The sequence below is a fragment of the Cygnus olor genome, chromosome 1 (assembly GCF_009769625.2).
Source record: "Cygnus olor isolate bCygOlo1 chromosome 1, bCygOlo1.pri.v2, whole genome shotgun sequence".
Classification (NCBI taxonomy): Eukaryota; Metazoa; Chordata; class Aves; order Anseriformes; family Anatidae; genus Cygnus; species Cygnus olor.
In genome coordinates, this window is record NC_049169.1 from 187,094,805 (window position 1) to 187,115,946 (window position 21,142).

Consider the following 21,142-nt stretch of genomic DNA (forward strand, 5'->3'; position numbering starts at 1 on the left):
GGACTTCTGTAAGGCCCTTGACACATCTTCTGTCCATGCTTTGCTTAAATTTACTCTCAGATATCTCTTGAGTAGCTCAGTACTCTTCACAATATGGTACGGACAGTGGAAATTGGAACATGCCCCACATTTCCCAGAAGGCTGAACTCAAAGCACCTGTGATGCTCCCAGTTGCGCTGGTTTTCTAATCAGACACCCACAGGGGCTCTAATGAGAAGTGCTGATTAAGTCCCCTGCTCTGTCTGCTGCATCTAGGTGCAAGACTGGGCTCAGATATCTAGCACCTGCTGTGAGCAGGTCCTCCCTGCCTTCGCATTCAGCCCAGCTCTTCTCACAACATCTGCCTCCAAGCTCAGACCCAGTCCCTTCATATGGTGCACACACACATTCTGTTTGAGTCTGGATTTGGCGCTCCTGGCATAGATCCATCTCTTCAGCAAACAACAGCTAATTAAATTAATTCATGAAACAGAACACGGCGGTAAGAATTTCACTTCAGCACCACAGGGATGTGTTATTGCAGATCTCATCCTCAAAGCACTGTAAAGTAAGACTTTTAAACGACTGTGTTCTGTCTTTATTCACACACAAACACAAAAAAGGAGTATTTATTAAATTAAATATATATATTGATTTCTGTTTTTTTGTTTGTTTGTTTGTTTGTTTGTTTGTTTCTGGTGATGGTGGTGGGGTGTTTTTTGTTTTGTTTTGTTTTGTTTTTTCTTGCCAAATTTTTTCCTCATCTTCTCTCACCAAATCTGTCACCCAACAATGCAAAGCTTTAATGGGGTGTGGGGTGGGGTTGACCTTGGCCAGCTGCCAGCCACCCACCCAGCCGCTGTCTCACTCCCCCTTCCTCCACAGGACAAGGAGAGAAAATGTGATGAAAAAGCTGATGGATCACGGTAGAGGCAGCAGGGTCACTTGTCCCTTACCCATTACCATCATGGGCCAAAAAAAAAAATTGACTTGGGGAGAAGTAATTTATATTACTGCCAATTAAAATAGAGCTGGATGGTGAGAAACAAAGACAAAAAAATGGAAACTCCTCCTCAGCAATGCTAGAAACTGCTCCCAGCGGTCAACCAACATGGCTGCGGGCCTAAGCTGTGTCCTGGCCTGGGGCTGCTGGAACTGGCTGGAACTGGCTGGAACCGGCTGGAACCAGCTGGAGCTGACTGCAACTGGCCGAAACCAGATGGAGCCAGCTAGAGCTGGCTGGGGCCAGCACAGGGCAGCCCAGGCCTCTCCTCACAGAGGCCACCCTGTAGCCCCACACCACCACCACCTTGCCATGGACACACCGTGCACAGATGCACTTGGGGTGGCAATAACGTAGAAAGTGAGGGGGGGTTATCTAGCAACATCTTCCTCCTGACATGCCACCTGCTGAGGGAGATTAAGGAAAGCAAATTCTCCACTGAGCTCACTAAAACTGCATCTTTTTCAGGTAATGATGAGCTAGATTTCATATGTACTCATGTCAGCTAAGGGACAAGCTTTTCATAGCCAGCATGGAGAAAGGCATGTGGTCAGTCAGTGGGAGCACAGATTGTCCATGACAGAGATGCATTCCCTTCCAGTGAAACCTGCAGAATGTTTTTTCCCCTCTTTTCAGGAAAGGCTCTTCCCTTTGGGGGACTGATATATATACAAATACCTCCGTTTCTTTCATGAAATGGAACAGAGCTGTTTCCTAAAGGCCTGCTGTGACCATGGAGCTGCAGTGGAAATGCAGAGGGGTCAACTGTGAATGTAGATCTCAGACAGAGGTGGGCTCACAGCAGCCCCAAGCCTTCTGCCTGCCCTTCAGGGCTAGAGACTCCTGTGTCCCACCAGCTGCTCGTGCCCTGGAGTCACACTCATTTCAAATATACAACTAGAGCAATACATTAGTTTGTCTTTTTTGTTTGATTGTTTGTTTGCTTGTTTGGAAATCTCTTACACAGGTTTACAATAAAGCTGACTGAGGCATTTAAGATTATGAACGTGGTGGTAAGAGGTCATTTGTTCTTCTTGTCTACACTTGCCCCCAATATGATTACTAGCACTAACTCACCGCAAATGAAGACAGGTTTGAAAAAAACATTGTAGAAACACCTGTATTCGTTCAAAGCATCTTCCCATACGCTGTCTGAGACAGGACGCGCTCATCCAGGGAGCTCATTCTGCTTGAAGCAGGAAGCAGACCAAATAATTTGGTTTAATGTTGCTGGTACAAATTGATTAACCTGAGGATGGGAAAAGATCTGTCCCTTCTCAAATACAGGGCACTACACAGTCTCTGTGTGTGACTGAAATTAGCGTCTTAAAGCAGCCAGTGCTGACCAGAGACATGGACTTCAAATGTGTATGTAATTACATTGCTTTTAAGAGAAGGCACAATAAAATATGGTCTAGGCAGAGCTTAATCTCAGGCAGCATTAGCATTGTACCTGTGCTACCTCCAGAGTCAGTGAGGAGGGATGGGCACCTTGGAAAGGTGATTCATCCCATACTAACGCCTACACACCAGATATTTGAAGTTTATCTCTTCCAGATGAAGTCCAGTCTCAGATTAAGGATGTCACAGACCTGAAGAATCTATTACAACCTTACAGTTAGCATTCATACTATTACCTAAATTTATTTTCTTCTTCTGCAAAATATTGTCTGTTTAATTTTTCATTCTGCTATAAAACATATTAATAGAACAGGACTCCTAATTTAATATAGAAATATAATCAAGCAACTATGTCAATTAGTACCTTATTATTTCAGTTTTCCCTGTTACAGAATACAAGCTTTTGGTTTTGGTTCATTCAGTGGAATAGAGACTTATATACTGTGATAGGCAAACTTGGCAGTAAGATGTGTGGTTCTGTGATACGTTTGGGACCTTAGAAGATTTTATCTTTTTTTTTTTTTTTTTCTTTTTCTGTAGATAACTTCTATTTGAGAAGCTTTTGCTGGGATTTTCTGCCGATAAGTTTATCTTAAGTGGCACTGTCTAGTCTCAACTTCACTATGCTCTTTGGAGTCAGTGAGATGAAAAGACTGTGAGATGAAGAGCCTGTGTTCTGCCGCCTCTTCCTCTGTTCTTTATTGCTCACTTCTTTAGAGTGATGTTGGCTGACATAAACACACCCAAAGTCACTTCCTGCTGTGCAGGAAGGCTCAGGGATGATGGATATGTGAACCTCCTACCTCTTCAGATGCCCTCTTTAGCAGGAGCAAGAGGTAAGAGGAGACTTGATCCCAGCAATGGCACCACTTCATCACTTAGCAGTTTCTTGCTAAGGACCCTGGACAAGAAAGAGGACTGCAAGTCTTAAAAGTCTCGATATGGTATATGTAAGCCCTGATATGGGTAAACACTTCTTGATGCTGTATAGCATAAAAATGTCCCCTCTGAATTGCAGAAAGTGAAAAATGAAGTTATAGCCAAGTTATATCTCCATGTCACTGCATCTTGGCAGGATACAATAACTATATTCGTGAAAAAAAAAAAAAAAAGAAAAAAAAACTTTACAATGTGAAGATGTGAAGTGAGCATACTAGACAGTAGAATAAAATGATATCCACCAGACTATGGTAAACTGTGCATCCAACAGGGAGGAGAAAAGTTCAAGGAGCCAGAAACATAATTAAATGCTTTTGTTTTACCTCATCAGTATCAGTTTCCTTCTGTGATGACCATCTTTAATAGCCTCTATTCTAAGCCTGAGTCCATGTAATGATGCTGTAGGAAAGAAGCCTACAAGAGTTTCTTCTCATCTGCTATTGCTACAGTCTGCTCCATCCTAAACTACATTTAGCCAGCAGGTCCCACTCCAGCCTCTGGAGACCCTAGGGAGAAGACGAAGCTGAGCTGGATGATATCAGTCCCCTGCACAGCATGGACTGTAGCAGCAGAACTCAAGTTTGTAAAATATAGCTGCCTGGAAAGGAAAAGCAGCAGCCTTCTTCCAAATAATAACAGTAGTTTTTTGGTAAAACAGGCAGTGTAGGAATAATGGTGAAAATATTATTCTCAGTAGGCACTGAATAAAAGAAAAATGTAAAGAATTATCAATCTTTTGGCTGGTTGTTTGGTTTTCAATTTGCCACAAAAAATAGAGCAGCAATAACTACAAGATATGCAAAAGAATGATCATAACATACGGAAAAGTAAAACTGGAGATAAAGATATAAAATCAAAATGGGTTGAGTAGGGTGGCTCCTGTATAAACATTTCCTAGTTCAGACTGTCACAGCTGCTTCTCCATCCCAGCACTGACACACTAAAACCAGAATATTTACAGCAAGATATGCTAAAAACATCTGGCTGTACTGCTAAAACTGTGCACAGCTTGGGCTGATTGCATTTTCTGATTTCTAAAATTCTAAAGAGTAAGAGAAGCACCTGAATACCTTATTAACCATCTGCCACTGAACTCATGTCTCTGTCATACCTGTTTGCTACTATCCTAAAAAACAAACAAACAAACAAACAAACAAAAAACAACAATGGATTTTAACAGCTAGGGGCAGACCACAGACCAGCAGCCACCCATCACCACCTGTTCCTGCAAGACAAATCTTCTTGAGCTGGTGGGGATAGTGAGCTGCTCTGCTCTGGGGTGGGGATCACACAGGTTTTTGCTGCACTACAGCATTCACAGATAAACTCCTGCAGAAACAGGTCCTAAGAAAGAAATCTCGGCTCATGGGAAAGTTCCCCTTGTCTGAGCAATGCAGTAGCTGAGGGAGACTGATGAAAGTACACGAGGAGCACATTTGTACGAGGTGTGAAAGAGATGTGGTTATTACAGTTACTACAGAAAACTGGCATGAACAACAGGCTCCCAATATGCAGAAATGCTGCTGGGAAGGCCTGGCACATGCTATTTGAGGACTTCTCTGGCAGAAGGGATACCACCTCATCACACATCAGGGCTGCAAGTTGCCAAGAACTGAGCCACATGGATGAAACAAATACAGTGCTGGAAGGGAAGGAGGCATGAATATCTCCCTGAAAAGTCCAAATCATTACGAACTACTTCTTCCAATGGCTCTGGAATTTGAAAGCTGATACCAGGACACTAAAAAAATAAAAAAGTAAAAAAAGCCAATAAACTCCTTGGAGTGGTTAAAATACAATCAGAATTAATTAAAAGCTGTGGAGAAGCATTCACCCAGGCATGTGATAATTTTGTTAATGTGATTTGGAAGGCTGAGAACTAACATTTGGATAGACTCCTCAGTTGGTTTCTACTCATAAAGAAGCAGATCCAGCTGTTTGGGGAAATTACAGTATCATCTCATCATTGGCAGACCCTATGGAAACATTGCTGTGTATCATGAAGAGGACAGTACTTCACGACAGGCAACTGTCTGCCTGAAGAGCAACTCAGACATAGGCAGAGACGAGGAATGGTGGAGCAAATGCTGGGTCTTTACACGTTGGAAAATGATGGGAAGGCAATTCCTATTCAGTTGTGAAACTGAAATGACCTGGAAATATTAGTGATTTTTGCAGAGCGTGGTTCTTGAACATTTCCAGAATTTCAGTTTTAGTTGGTTTAATGCCTTTATGGTCAATAAATTTTAATCTTTTCATTATTTACATAATTACCTATTTCATTTCTGTATAAATTTAGATATAAAAACTGTATATAAAGTAGTTATTGGTTAGGAGTAAGAGGTTTCATATGCAAAAGCAAAGCTCTTCAGTTATTTTTCACCAAAATACAGTTTTTAGATCATTGAAATTATTAATGAATTTATACTCTTCTATTAAACTGATTTATCAAAATGTTTAGTAACAAAATAGGTTTTAACCATTTTCCACATTTAGCTTCAACTTAAACTTATTCTGTTTAACTTTTTTTATTATTATTATTTTACAGTTTAAAATAGCATTTCAAGATCAAATTTACTCCATGTTTGCATTTTTTAAAATTTTTAAAAGAGAAAGTGTGAAATAAGTATTCATTTCATTACTAAATAAAATCTCCTGTTAAAGCAGGCCCCTGTCACTCTGGATGAGGCTGTCATGTCCTAGGGAAAACACAAAGGTTACATGCTGTACACAAATTAGTATTTTAACTTACTTTTCCTAAATAACTGTGTGATAACAAGCCCAGTGTAGCACTCTGGTTCTTGCTTTCACAAGGCCTATGAGGACATGTATCTTTTTCAATTTTTTCTTGGGTCAGTATTTTGTTTTTCCTGCCCGGTGTCATGTCACATGAAGCATACTGCACACACCAAACGTGCCAGCTATGACATGATACACACATTGCCACTCGCCAAGCTCCTGAGCTCCTGAAGACTGAGCCCATTTTTTGGGGTCCAGCCTACAGTACCCTTCTATGTAATTTCCATATAGGACACCCCCGAGAGATCGCTGGGAAGCAGTACAATTCCCTGTTTGCTGGTAATCACTGCCGCGTGTCACTGCCTGAAGCACAGCCAAAGGCACATCTCCTCTCCGTGGGCAGGGGAGATGGCAGCATCTCCGTGACCTGAAGCAACAGGACCAAAGAACCACATGCCAGCATGAAACCCTGTAGCTGCAGCCATAGCTCCTGGCAGTATCGCAATGTGTTCATTACTGGCTTGCAAGATTTACTTTCCTTTCTGAATAAAATGGAAAAATGGAAAATACACACCACGTTAGAAGCATTTAGAGATATCCTTAATTGCCTATGTATGGCAATCGGGGAATGCCAACTCAGCAGGGAGAGCAAAGGGATTACATTCTTTTCCCTTTGGCTATATATCCCATTTTCAGAACTGGGGCACTTTATCTCGTAGTCCCTACTGTGGATGGGAAGTACCCATGACCACAGACAACTGCCGTTGGCCAAAGCAACCCGGAGCTGCTTGGTCTTGCTTGGGAACAGACCCACAAATTTTCTTGCCATGGCAATGCAAAGAGCAGAAATCTTAATTTACCTCCAGTTACACTCTGGGGACCGGTACATCTTAAATGCAAACAGATCAAAAACCTTCTCAGATAATGTATATAAATTATTTCCTTTTCATAAGAAACTTGTAAATGTGTGTTTTTTTGTTAAAACTGCATTTTGTAATATAAATGTGAAGAGCTACCCTAATAATTTATTACCTGTGAGGGCTAAATTCCCAAAGCACATTATGTGGAAAGGATCCTGCTTACTGCTATTTCAAAGGGGTACAGGATTTGGGATTAAAGAATCTCATTATCAAAACTGACAAATTATTTTAATTATTAACATCAATCAAGTCTCCACAAGGCATAAGCCTTAATAGTTGTGGTTTTTCAAAACAACTTTTTTTTTTTTTTTTTTTTACATTTCCATTTGCTTTCAAATGTTCACTGTTGGATAAGACAACACACTCTGATATAAGCAATCCTATTAATCAGATTCCCCCTCAAACGGCCTGTGGTTGTCTTAGCAAAGGCAACCAGGAAGCCAATTTGATAACCACAGCAAGTTATCTCGAACAGATGTTTGGTTTTATTTTAATTTTAGGTAAGTATACCGGGTTAGTGGTATAGGAACAGCTCATAATTTCTGAAGCACAATACTATTCAATTCAGGACTTCAAAGAACAAACAGCAGAACCTCAGGGAAAAAAACACTGTGAAGATAGATGGTATTGGATGATGGCATACTGGTTGTTTAAGTTGTAAGAGCTGGTAAATCAGGAGAGGCAGGACCTCAGCTCAGAGCTTCAGTCCACACAGATCTATAATGTCACAGCCATGAGCAAAACTCAGGCAGTACAAGAAAACCTTGAATCAGAGGGCCAAAGGAGAGAAATCTATCACTGAACACCCAAAAGCACTGTAGAGCAAATGAAAATGGAAAGAAAGAACACAATAAGGAAGTTTTCTTGGAGGGAAGTGTAGTCTGGACAAAAACTGATTCCTCCCCAGCAAGTGGAACCAAACATGGGAAGAAAAATGACACATCAGACCAAGTCAGTGCTGCCACAGCTCAACCCACCAGTTATGTATGGACATACTACCCTAGGGTTGAGCCCAGATATGGACACAACCCTCTGCACTCTTCCTTTTGTCCCTGGATATTGGCATCCTCCATGCATGCACCATTTTGCCTCTAGGCAGTCTTGAGCACAGCAGAGAAAAAAGTTCCCCTAAAATGTATAGGAGATAATGGCAAAGGTGGGAAATGCACCCCTAGCTCCTGTTGTTCTCTTCCATTGGATGGGAGGGAGCAGCAAAGGGATCCTGCCTGTCCTCTCTGAGCACCTTGACCCTGCAGAGCCAAGCCAGCAATTGAACATGTGCCCCTCTACCCAAAAATGCAAACAAGCAGCTTATCAGAAAATCTGCAACAGCTGGACAGTGGATGTGCTGGGCCCCAAAACAGTCCTTAATTTATTTCTGTACAGCACAAAATTTTGACATAGGAGATTGTGAAATGTTTCCAAAATGATCATTGTTTTTTTGCTAAGACTGCTAAATCTTTCCTGCTTTCCAAAAAACATCTGGGAGACAGAAAAAATATATTTAGTTATAACACTCAAAAAGTTCATAAATTTGCTTCCTATTGAGCAAAACCAGAAACTCAGAAGCTTTGTCTACTCCAGCAAATCTACCCACTGCTGATAAAGCAGTTATAACTGGAGCTGAACTCAGTTTAACTTCAAGTGTATACAAGGGTAAACCGTCTTTCCACATCATTTTCTGAATTCTACTGAATTCAATGGCAGGTAAGTGCATCAGTTCTTAACTGAATACCTAAATATGAATTTAGGACCCTAGTTTTAGATTGCTAGGTTTGCACATTTGAGTTTGAACTAGCATCAATTCTATAAAGCTGTCAAAATTTCAAAAACATCACTGTAGATATACTGGGGCACCTCATCAGTAAAAAACAACAAACCAAATATAAAGGATTATCAGAAATTCTATGTATATTCTTTAACTCCAGTAAAAACCATCTTCTATAATTAGTTTGATCTACATTCCCTGAATATTTTTGCTCATGACTTGAGACCTAAGGGGAAAAAAACAGTGTCAATCTGTTAAAAAAAAAAGTAGAAAAGGAAATGAAAACTGGTAAAATCCAGACTGGACTGTGGATTAGAGGACTCTGGTTACACCAGTCACAACGACCTATTCAAGGGCATAAAGCTCAGTGTGTTTTTATTCACAGTCGTACTTTCCTACCAGGCTCTGTGAAGTACATGAAGTAGATTTCTAGGTGTAACTCCAGGTGTTAGGAAGGCAGAAGGAATGTGTGTAATTATCACACTCAAGACACTCTGACTGACCTAGAAGCTGTAGTACAATTCAGAAGCAATAACACCATCCTGCCCCCCAAGCACCACGTGTCCATCGTGGCTGGGGACTCACCAAGGACGAACTGGCAAGGAAGTTCTCGTTTATGAGCGCAGAAGACAAACAGCAAAATCTTATTATTCAGAAAAGTCAAGCACAACTAATGCATTACCGTCCTGCTGCTACTGATCCTGAAAGGGTAGTAGAAATACATCACAGTGACCACTGCTCTGTAAACAATTACATTTGTTCTGCTTAGAAAAATGTGTATATATTGCTCAAAAACATTTGAAGGATTTTTTTTTTTGTCAAAAGATTGCATCCCCCTTTTCATAAATCAACACAAACTTGATTCAGTTTTAGCATTCTATCACCTTTCTATTTACCAGGCACTTTATCACTACACACTCCTTAAATGTATACAGAAAATGAGAAATGCTTCTACTGTGAGCTTTAGGGATTTTTCACACACTGTATTTTTTTAACAGCAAACATATAGGATTTGAGATCTTTATGCCCATGTTTACTTTTTGATATTGTTGATTATTTTAGAACCCACAGCTGTGTATCAAGCATCTTTTGCACGTATCAGATACACAGGAAAACTAGCAAGCATATTAGATACATTGCATTAAAAATAGCAAGCACTCAGCAGCTCAGCCCAAAAAGAAACGGATGTTTCTTCTAAACTGCATGCCTCACCTTACCAGCACCCCACTCTCTACTTACCTCAACCATGCAATCTTCTTCCCTCCTTCAGGAGCTAGGAAGAAGTTTAGGTTTTGCAGCTTGTGCTAAGGACCAGACAGGCTTTTGGGCAAAGCAAAGAAATGAGCTCCAAAGAATAGGGTACTGCAAAGGACGCATCCACAAATTCTCTTCCTTCTTGCTCCAGTTTGTGTCTGCAAACTGAAAGGAGAAGGATGTAGTCTCCCAAGGGACTGCTCAGGACTTTCCAGCTTTGCTGGTGGAGCTGGTTGGAGGACAACTGCTGGTGGAAGACAAGCTGAACATGACTCAGTGGTGTGTCCTTGTGGCAGAGAAGGCTAAATATGTGTGGGGCTGCATTAGCAGGAGGGTAGCCAGCAGGTTAAGGAAGTGATCTTTCCTTCTGCTTAGTATGCATGAGGCATATGGGGCACTGTGTCCAGGTTTGGGGCCTCAGTACAATGCTGGTACCGGAGAGGATCCAGAGGAGGGCCACCAAGATGGTTACAGATCTGGCGTACATCATTCAGTACATCATATACAAAGGGAGGCTGAGGAGCCTGGCTTGGTCCAGCCTAGAAGTGAGGAGTCTGGGGGGAACCTAAGAGCTGTCTTCAGTGACCAAAAAAAGGGGAATAACAGAGAAGACAGTCAGACTCCTCTCATAAATGCACAGCTAATGGAAAAGAAGCAGCAGACACAAGTTGCTATAAGGAACATTTAAACTGAATATAAGGGGGAAAAATGTTCATGACAGGGGTGAAGCACTGATGCAGGTTAACAAGAATGGTTATACAACCTCCATCCTTGGAGATTTTCAAAATTTCTCTCAAGAAGGCCTCAAGAAACCTGACCTGAAGTTGGTCCAGCTTTGAGCAGGGTTTGGACTAGGTGGCCTCCAGAAGTCCCTTCCCACCAAATTATTGCATGATTCTAATAGAAACTGTTAAACAGGAAGACAAACAAAGGACTATTTCATGACACGCTCCTGGAACCTCCATGGAACAAGAAGAACACTCCAAAGACTCATCTCATATATTCATATCCTAAACTAAAGATTTATTTTAAAAGCATTTAACAACAGCCAGAAGTCCCAGGATCCTGCTAACATCTGTGTGAAAGGGAAAAATGGCTCCCAACTTTAAATATCAGCACTGCTGAACCTGGTACACTGAGATCTTTCTTCAACAAAAAGTGTGAGAGAAGCAGGACAAGCAATTCCCTCCATTCCACATGTGACTTCTTTGTCAGTATATTATTCCATAGGGAAAATTGCCCAGTTCCTTTAATATGTTAAATTAATCATTCTCTCAATGACATACAGGGCAGAATTGTTCACCCTCACCTTTGCAAGGCCAGTAAATTTTAGGCAAAATTCTGTAAAACTTATTCTACCTGATTCAACGGCGTATTTCTTTAATTAAACCATAGATTATAATTTGATTAGAAACAAAAATTCCATGTTTTAAGACAACTTGTATGTTACCAAATGGGAAATCTTTTCTCAGATGAAAATAAGCAGAAAATGAAAAAGAACCAAACAAAATAAAGCAGACCATTTCACTTCATTAGCAGGAGAAAAATTAATACTACAACCATCTCGACCACTTGCAAAATGTGAGAAGTATTTTTTAATCTGAATAAATATGTAATGATAGAGACGATAGCAAAGCAATGACTCCTACAGCAAGAATGCATTGCTGGAGATGGCCGGGCTTTGGTCTAACTTGCAATAAGGCAGCCATCCCATCTGCCCTTTTCCCCTTCACTTATTTCAATGCCATTAAACCTACAATTTTAATGCTTTATACAAAGCACTTTCCAAGTATGACAATATAAAATCTTTCAGGAGGTCTGTGGGACCGTGCCTTTTATTTTCCCCAAACAAAGTATCAATGATAAAAAGTTCATTTTTCCTTTTTTCTTTTCCATTACTTCAGCAACTAGAAAAAAATGAGATCTACATATAAAAAAGTCTGCTGTCAGCTGGCTTCCTTCCACCTCATGATCCACAGTGCACCAGTAGCCACATCGTCAGCAATATTCACCCATCCTGACCTTAACTAGAAAGATACGGTAGATGCTTGCAACCAGTCATAAAAAGAGATGTCAATGGAAAACAGAGGACCTCAAGTTACCTACGTGCTCTCAGAGAACTACAGAAGACATGAATATGGACTAAGAAACACATTCTGAGTACTTTTAATATGCATAAATGCTGTTAGGAGCATTAGGCAGACTGTAACACAATGCTTGGAAGTAGGAATGCTACATGAACAGGAAAGCTAAATATTACTTTGTCTTGAAACTGGAGAGATCTGCACCTGCCGTACAGCTCTGGGCATGCCATTTTTAGAAGCTCAATAAGAAACTGGTGGACATAAGGGAAAAAGCAAGAAATGTGCTTAATAGGATAGCAGGGTTACATATTTAATAACTGTACATAGTTAAGGTAGGTAACTAATCATTGCACTTAGATTTCATAAGGAGATGTGAAACAATCTCTGGACATTTTTAAGAACACTTTAGACAAACCCCTCTTAGAAATGATGAAATTCTAGATTATCTTGCCTTGAGGAAGATGAATGGATACTGTGACCTCCCTTCCAGTCTTATTTTTTAACTCATCTATGAAACTTTTTTGGGGAAAAAATAATAATGAATATACACAACGTGGATAAATAATGACTATGGGAACTGTAAGCTCCTGTCCAGCAAATGCTTCCATACATGCTGAACTTTACTATCTTAAGTCATCTTACAGATGTCAAGAGGCTGACTCAGGACAGTAAAATTATGTACGTGCTGAAGTGTTTGCACTACAAGTGCCGTAACTCTCACTTCCATACAGCATGAGGAAAGACAACTGTTTACTCGTCTATGCTGCCTGTATGAGAGCCTTCAAATCAAAATAATTAATGTCTGGAAAAGACTGGCTAGTGAAGAGTTTTGTTAGTTTGTACAAGGAACATTTCTAGGACTTTGGACACAGAAAAAGTAATGGGGCAATGAATCATAAACACTGCAATGCTTTTGTACATTCACTTGCAGTGTATGGAGATGAAATAGTAAGGATGATTTAATATTAGAAGCTCTCGCTCGGTGAAGTCAGGATGTCTTGACACCAAATATTTTAGGATACTGGCAAATTCTTACCATGATCTCTCAATAGACCTCAGCGTTGTCAGTCTTGAAGTGAAGTGAGGTAAACTTGATGAATATTACAGAATACATTTATATAGTTAAAAATGGGAGAGCCAATGTGATGATTTGGGGGTATAAATCCAACTGGTTACATACTTTACTCTGGGGCTTGTTTCCCAGGTTGACCTCTGGGGGCTGTTATCTCTTTTGCCAAAGCAAAGACAGTACACGTGAGGCCAGGCTGCTAGGGATTTTCTTGGAATGCCTACACAAAAGGAGCCATACAGATTGTTAAGTCACACCTGGTTTATTTCTAATGGACTAATATGCATTACGTCTGATAACTGCTTTAATAACTTCTATGTAATTGCTTAGAGGATTGAATCTGAAAAAGAAATAGCACTTAAATTGAGTCTAATGGACAATACTTGGTAACAGAATGAAAATGAGAAAAGGAAAACTAAAGCTAAATGAGCATGTCTCCTGCCTTGACTCAGCTCTGCACTGCAGGCATTACTGTGGCTATTTTTACTGACTCGAATGGAGCAGGATCAAGCCTATTGCTTTAATCATTAAAAATTGATTAAGAGAGAGCACTGGAAAATAAACATTAGGAAACTATTGCCCTCACATTACAGAATGGATTAGGTATGGAGAGCTTAGTGTCTTGTTCATCTAGTTTCATTGTTTACTTACAGTAAATTATTTGAGCCAATAAAGGAATATAAATATCCAAAAGCATAACTGGAGAAAGAAATAGCCGTTTGCCAGGAGTAAAAACCTAAAGAAACAGAGTGCCTCTTAGTTATTCCACCCCTCTGGAAATGAGTTATCTTTTGAGAAAGTTTCCACTGGTTAACTGACATTGATGGCAGTAAATACTGTGCAAAAACTGCAAGGATGCATTTTTAATAACTCTGTGGTTTGTCTTCTTTTATTTGGCAAACTATCTAAATACCATTGTAGCATTATATTAAATTATCTCACAAGGACTCAATCAGCTAATGTATTATTGCTGGGTTTGAAAAAAAACCATCAAGAAGACCTATTTATAAATAACTTCTCTGTGCTCAGTGTATTAATTATTTTTTTTCTTCCAACAAAGTTTGTTGCCAAAAACTGTACGCTAGTATCATTTGGCAAACTTTTCGTAGCCTTATCTGATCTGCAGAGACTTTAAAATTGTACTGTAAATACATATTAAAAACTTCTTAGAATGGAGAATCTATTGTCTATTGCAGAAATATGTATACAATTGCTAAGACATACTGTAACAGCTGTCATGGAGATATTTCCCCATACTTCAGTGCAACTAAGATATACGCAGCTGACATCTTCCTTGAGAAAATCCTTGGAAAGCTTTCTGACAGAAGCCACTGCACACAATCATTAGCCATGCTGCCATTTGGAAATACTTTTTCCCCCCTTTTCTTTCACTGCACTCAAGAGCTGCACCTTACACAAGCTACAGACAGCATTGAAAAAAGACTGTGTATGCAGGAATTTGGGCATGTGAATTGCTGTATACATGGAAATTTGAGAAGTGTGGAACAGCCACATGAAAAGTTTTCTTCTCATTTGCAAGTTTAAATGGTCAAAATGATTGCTATCTTGGGCAAAATATATTTTCATGAACAACATGCTACATGATAAATTTCATCCCGGAGTTCATTTTTTATGAATGACTACAAACCATTTACAGAATGATTTTTAAAAAGACAAATGGAGATAGACCTTTCACTGTACAATGGTAGTGGGCATTGCTATAATGCAAAAGTAGGATGTTACAAGCTGTGGGGACTCTTCTGCAGATGTTGAATCCTTGCAAAACCTATCCAAGGCCTTAATTGCTTCCTCTGTAATACATGTATACCTAATCACGTTTCAACTTTCATCTTCTCTCTTCCCTCTCCCATAGTCTTGACATCTAATGTTCTATTCAAAGCACGAGCAAGCAAAATTCTTTTATCTTATCCTTGGGGAAAATGCAAAGCATCAACCAGAGGTAACAAGGTCCCTTCAGAATCTATCCTCTTTATTAACTGAGAAATACCATCCAGTTTCATATTTTGCAGGAATGGGCAAAAATCTAGTGGTATGAGTGTGTAAAGCATCAGATGGTGTCTCTGATCTAACGTCTGCTACTTGATATGAAGCCCATGCCCCTGTCACAGACATAAAAGCAAAAGCTATACAACTGCACTGGCAGCAAATGAAATGCAATCAAAGTTTTCTGTGTTACTGCACATACTTACATTTTTAGGATGTTCTATATGGTTATATGATTAAATCAGCACCTCTGTTAAAACACAAGGCTCAGTTAAATCAGCTTGCAACAACAAACTACAAGGTATGGATTTCAGAACTGACAGGCTACGTGTGCTAGGGCATACCTGGCTGGGACTCTGTGAATTGATTTTAAGGATAAAGGGAATATTAGATCACAGAGTCCATAGTACTTGATCATACAGTCCAGTCTCATCTATATAAAGACACTACATGTTGATAGCAAGACTATGGATAAATTAAAGCAATTCAGAAATGCTGAAATCTCTGAGAAATTCCAATCCCTGAGACACCAAGCAGAGACACGTGAGATTAAGGTATAAAAATGCCTGAGGTCCACGCAGGGAGCTGATGTGCTGCCCGTCAGTGCTCCAAGCAGGCAGTGGTGGTCCCTGGTGCAGAGAAAAAATGATGAATTCTCTGGTCGTTGCTAATTTGATCATGCTGATTTCTTCTCAGTCCAAAATTTGGTCAGGATTTGGAAGCTGAGCATCTGAACAAAGACTCACAAGCTAAGTAATTAAAAACTTAGATTGTCTGCACCTCATCTCTGTCACTTGTGTCCCATCTCCACCAATGTTTCATCCCTGATTTTTCAGGGAATGAAAAAACCCCACAAGTTACAGCAACCTGCATTCCTCCTCCCACCCCAATCACGGATGCAAATAAATCAAGAAAACTCATGGTAAATGGCGTGTTAGGGGAAAAGTACCACCAGATCAATGAAGTCTATTAGCAGAAATCCTCTATCATATTCATGTCAAGGGAATTTAAATTCTAAGCTATTATATCCCTGGGTTTGTATATTGCTACTTGGGAATGCCTGGACATCTCAGTGCTCAGAGATCACTTGGAATTAATTAATTATATCTCGCTCTGACTTTAAATATTACAGTGCAGGTGGTGGGAGAAGCCACCATGTGAGCAATCTTGACTTGAACGTGGCAGCCAGAAGCCCTGGGTAAGACAGGGCTCACAAGAAGTTCAGATGTGTCCTGTTCAAGCCCTGCGTACTGAAGAGGATTTAATGAGTATTTCAGTAAGGATCTGGAGACAAAAATGCATGCAAATCAGGCACTGAAATAATTTCAAGCGACAGATGAATTCATACAAAGCAAAGTCTCTTCAGAGGTACTCTGGGGACAAAATGCCTACATTTTTTAACCAGATTACTTGTTAAACACAAAGTGCCCTGCTTCAGCTGAATGACTACACTGCACTCCTATGGGAAGCACATGTGAACTCTTCTGTACAATATCTCTTATCACCAGAAACGGTATCTCTGGATCAGGTTTTGCACATAAAAAGAAATTATCTGTGAAAATTACCGTGTGTGAACTGGGTTACTTTGTTTACACAGAATGTCCCATTTAATTTTTTTATAATGAATGGTATTTCAAATTCATCTTGTCAAATAAAGATACAACAATTATACCTTTCAGTTGCAATTACTGCTATTTGTGCAAATGTTTCCACCCATTTGTTTTAATTGTATTGTTTTACAAGTGATGTTGGCAAGATTTTTTCCAAACAACAAAAATGCCCCTTGACATGCAGTTTTTCATAAAATATATTCATTTGTGTTCTCATAGCATTGCTCTCTTGGTAAAATTGCATATTTTGATTCAAAAAGGAATATTAAGCCAGGAAAGATAAGAGAGAGCAATAAGGATAGGGAGGAGAAGGGGAAGGGGAAGGGGAAGGGGAAGGAGAAGGAGAAGGAGAAGGAGAAGGAGAAGGAGAAGGAGAAGGAGAAGGAGAAGGAGAAGGAGAAGGAGAAGGAGAAGGAGAAGGAGAAGGAGAAGGAGAAGGAGAAGGAGAAGGAGAAGGAGAAGGAGAAGGAGAAGGAGAAGGAGAAGGAGAAGGAGAAGGAGAAGGTTCCCTATTTAATTTACCTACATAGACATGGCCAGGGCAAGTATAAGAAAATATTGCCAGTAAAACTGTAACTTCAAGGAATTCTGTGGAAAACTTCACTGTACTCCTGGGCTCCCAACCCCAATGAATTAAGCCTGGCAGGAAGGAATCAGCCACTGAATGGTGATGGCTATTGTCCTCTTCAGAGCCTGCTGGGACCTGAAACTCTTTTTCTCTGTCCTCAAGACCCTTCACTCTACATTTAGCAGCAAGTATTTAACAACATAGAGCATTCTGGAAAACAGCTTATGTAAGAAATACTACAGTAAATACATGCACATGGTGTTTGTGGCTTCAGTTCTTAAAAACATATATGGTCAGTGGAATCCCCCTATCTCTCACATGGTATCAAGGCTAGAGCCAAGCCCTGTGGGGAGGGAACACAGAACTGGTGGGACCCCATTCCCTTCTGAATCCAAAGGCCTTTCTCTGCCCAACTGCCGTAAGCACTATGCAGTGCTGGCTTCTGTCCTCCAGATGCACCTGAGTCTTGCATAAGTTCCTGGCAAGAAACATGCACAGCAAAACATTTGCTGCCTTTAAGAGAAGAGGTTTTCACCCCTGTGGGGTTACTAAAGCAGGTTATTTATTTATTTATTTATTTATTTATTTATTTTTGTCAAAATAATCCTGTCACTCCATAAATTCAATATATTTTTGTGGGGAAGTTTCTACTTTTTTTTTTTTTTTTTTTTCCTAGGTAGAGAAGCGAAGAAGGGAGCAATAACAATGCCCAAGAGATGTTTGAAAAAATAAGTACTTTTAAAAAAACTAATTATGGAAGAATATTTAAAAAATCATCAAGAATAGATGGAAAAAAATCTAAAGAGCTTTTTATACATCCTTCACTTAATATAGTCAATATTTTTTGACCCCCTGTTTTTATTGGACATTTCAGGACAAAAGGGTCTGAGTCAGATGGCACGAAGCCCCACCATAGCCTACAAAGAAAGTGCAAAGATATTGCTATATTAATTAGCATCATACCACAGTGGACATGAGGACAGTATGAGAGTGCTGAAGAATATTTGCACAGTCAATGAAAGGAAAACTGAGGGAAAGCAGGAAGGCAGGAAATAGTTAATCAATCTTGATGGATAAAGAAATTATAAAAAATTGGAAGAGAAAAAATTGTTGAGATATCAGTTATTTTCAATGAAAAGGAAAATAAAATCAGTAGAAAAGAAACTGAAATATACTGAATAACAGGAAGACAGCAGAAAAGTGTAAGAATAGAAGAGGGGGAAACCGTACCAGCATGCAAGTAGCAGCCCTGGTCTTTCTCAGACAGAACTGTCACTCCCAGGCAACCCTTCAGATTTTGAGAAAGCTTCACAAGTGAGAAATGCCCAAGGTATGCAATTAAGAGTGAAGAAGTAAGTATGGAGTTAGGTTAAATAACTCCCTCTTTCATCTCATTTCCTAGTATTTTGCGAAGAGAGACACTCAGGGCAGCCATACCCCTTTCTCCTCCGAACTACACACTGAGATATTCCTCCCTTTCTTTGTTCTCGAGCTAGAAAGCAGACTTCTCTCACTTTAATCCATTTCCTTTGCAATGAGGCCCAGACTGTGCCCTTTGCACGTACCTGGGAACCTAAAGCGAGAGCTGCTCAGCTCAGGGAGGTCCTACAGCAGGCTGAGCAGCCTCAGCCAGCCCTGCCCATTAATAAATAACCTCGGTGTCTCTCCGCCAGCTCCCAGCCAGCCTGGCCTAGCCCTGACCTCCCTGGCAGGAGGAATATTACGGTCAGCCAAGCCCTGGCTTAGCCCGAGCCCTGTTTGATCAGCAGCAGATTATGCTAAGAGTTTTCCTATCTGAATACAGCATGTGAGCACTCAGGCTGGCTTCTGCCTTCCTGTTGTAATTACTGGATAATCATCAGCAGCACACGCACCTACCACAGACACCTCCCGAGCAAAGGGTCCAAAGCTCTCCTGCCATCAGTCACTTCCACGTCCCTGGAAAAGGGATCTCTGTGTGAGAAATTGTGGCACGAAGCCATCATCCTTATCATATACCATAGGAGATTTTTGAGAAACACAAATGCAAGTAAAGTGATTAGCCATGACTGTGGCCTACAGAAATAATACTGCTTCCTTCTGATAAGCAAAGTGACTGTTTTCAATGTGACTTCACCTTATTCTGTGCTGTTACACAAATCTAGTATGTTATCTTGGAGACAAGGACAATAATAAAAATAATCTATTCCCATGACTTTCATGGTATCAACGTTATCTTGCTTAAAACCAGAAAGTTTTGCAAGCAAAGTCTGGTGTCACATCTGGCTCTGGTGGGTCCGGGCCTTGTCCAGGTCTGTCCTCGTTCCAGCACTTGCTTTCTGTGGCAGTTGGTAAGCCCCCAGCATTTCTGTCTTGTCCTAACGGGTTAATAATGGAAGTACTGGCTAAAATCTGAGCACTCCTCAGCTGGAAAGGCAACTTTTTCAACTAACTGATGTTAGAGCCACAGTGAGCTTCGGACCTAAAGCAGCCATAAAGAAGGTAAATGCAATCTTATGGAGCCATTTCCAACACAGATTCACAAACACGAATGTCTCTATATAAAGCATTGGTGAGACAGCAACACAACTCTGGCAAGTCACATTCAATGCAGCACACAGGTGATGGCATCTAAGGTAACTGAAATGAAAAACTGTTTGGGGAATGAGGGTTGTTTACCCTAGTCAAAAAAAAAAGCTGAGACAGATTGATCTCTCTAGGGTTAAACTAAGAATATTTACTATGAGAATGGTAGCTGAGAAGAGGTACTTAAATTAGTCACAGAAGGAAGAGAGTACAAATTAGCAATCAATATATCCATGTGGGAAGTAGAAGACAATTCCTAGCCTTACAAAAGAGAGCTCTTGGTAGCCAGTTACTTCTAAAAGGGAGATTGGTAAATTCTGAAACAACTACATGATGTGATGAGTGTGGCACGTAGGACAAGACTCACAGACCAGAAAATGCCCTCCAGATAAAAGTAAGTGGCTCAGTGATGCTCCACTAAGAAAAAAAGTGGACAATTTGACCCTGCTTTTGGGGGTCCTTTCCCCTCCGCAACCAACAACCCTCGTACACAGCTCCTGATGGGAGCTGGGTTCTTGGCATGAATGCATCCATTTGGGACCTCACTTTCTTGTGTGGCTGGTACACTGCTCCTTTGAAGAGTTAAACAAGGCTCAGATTTGGGTTTCCAAGCCATACAAAGTCAACCTGCAGTTACAGAGACACATTGTTATGAACCTTCCCCACTATCATAAACAATTATTTCCTGCAAGAAGCCATTCCATCTTCTTTTATGCCTTTTTTTAGAAGTTGTACACCACCACCCCAAATGAAATCAAAGCAACATAGTTCAGTAGAATGAATTTGGGAAGGAGCAGCTCCTAACTAGAGACAGTGTTTAAGCCACGTGGAGAAGCACCTTATGCAAGCAAAACTACTCAAGAAATAAGTATGGCTCAGTGTAAGTCTTTGAGAATCTAACAGGCACAGCTTTTACTAAGAGAGGGAGATAACACCAGAGTATTTGGAGTATGGAAGGCAACTGAATAGGCTGCTTAGAAATATCCAGCATTAAAGAAACAGCCTAATCCCATTAATCTGAAGAGACCTCAGAGTTCAGCTATGACACAACCCAGCTGGGACAGAAGAATATCATGAAACACACTACGGATATTCCAGTGAGAAGTGCAATCCGGTGAGAAGGTATTTCTTGAAATGCTGCAATACAGAGCCGGGGCCTGGGAGTGGGGACGAGGTTAGCTTAGTGATATTGGCCCTGCGCATTCTTGGGTGCTTTGGCTCAGTCTTTGTTAAAAGGGG

General features: G+C 40.4%; 1 protein-coding gene across 1 annotated transcript in view; it reads right to left on the reverse strand.

Moving 5' to 3' along the window:
* Nucleotides 1-21,142, reverse strand: part of MTUS2 (microtubule associated scaffold protein 2) — a 283,391-nt gene that overhangs the window by 179,853 nt on the left and 82,396 nt on the right. The window lies entirely within an intron of this gene.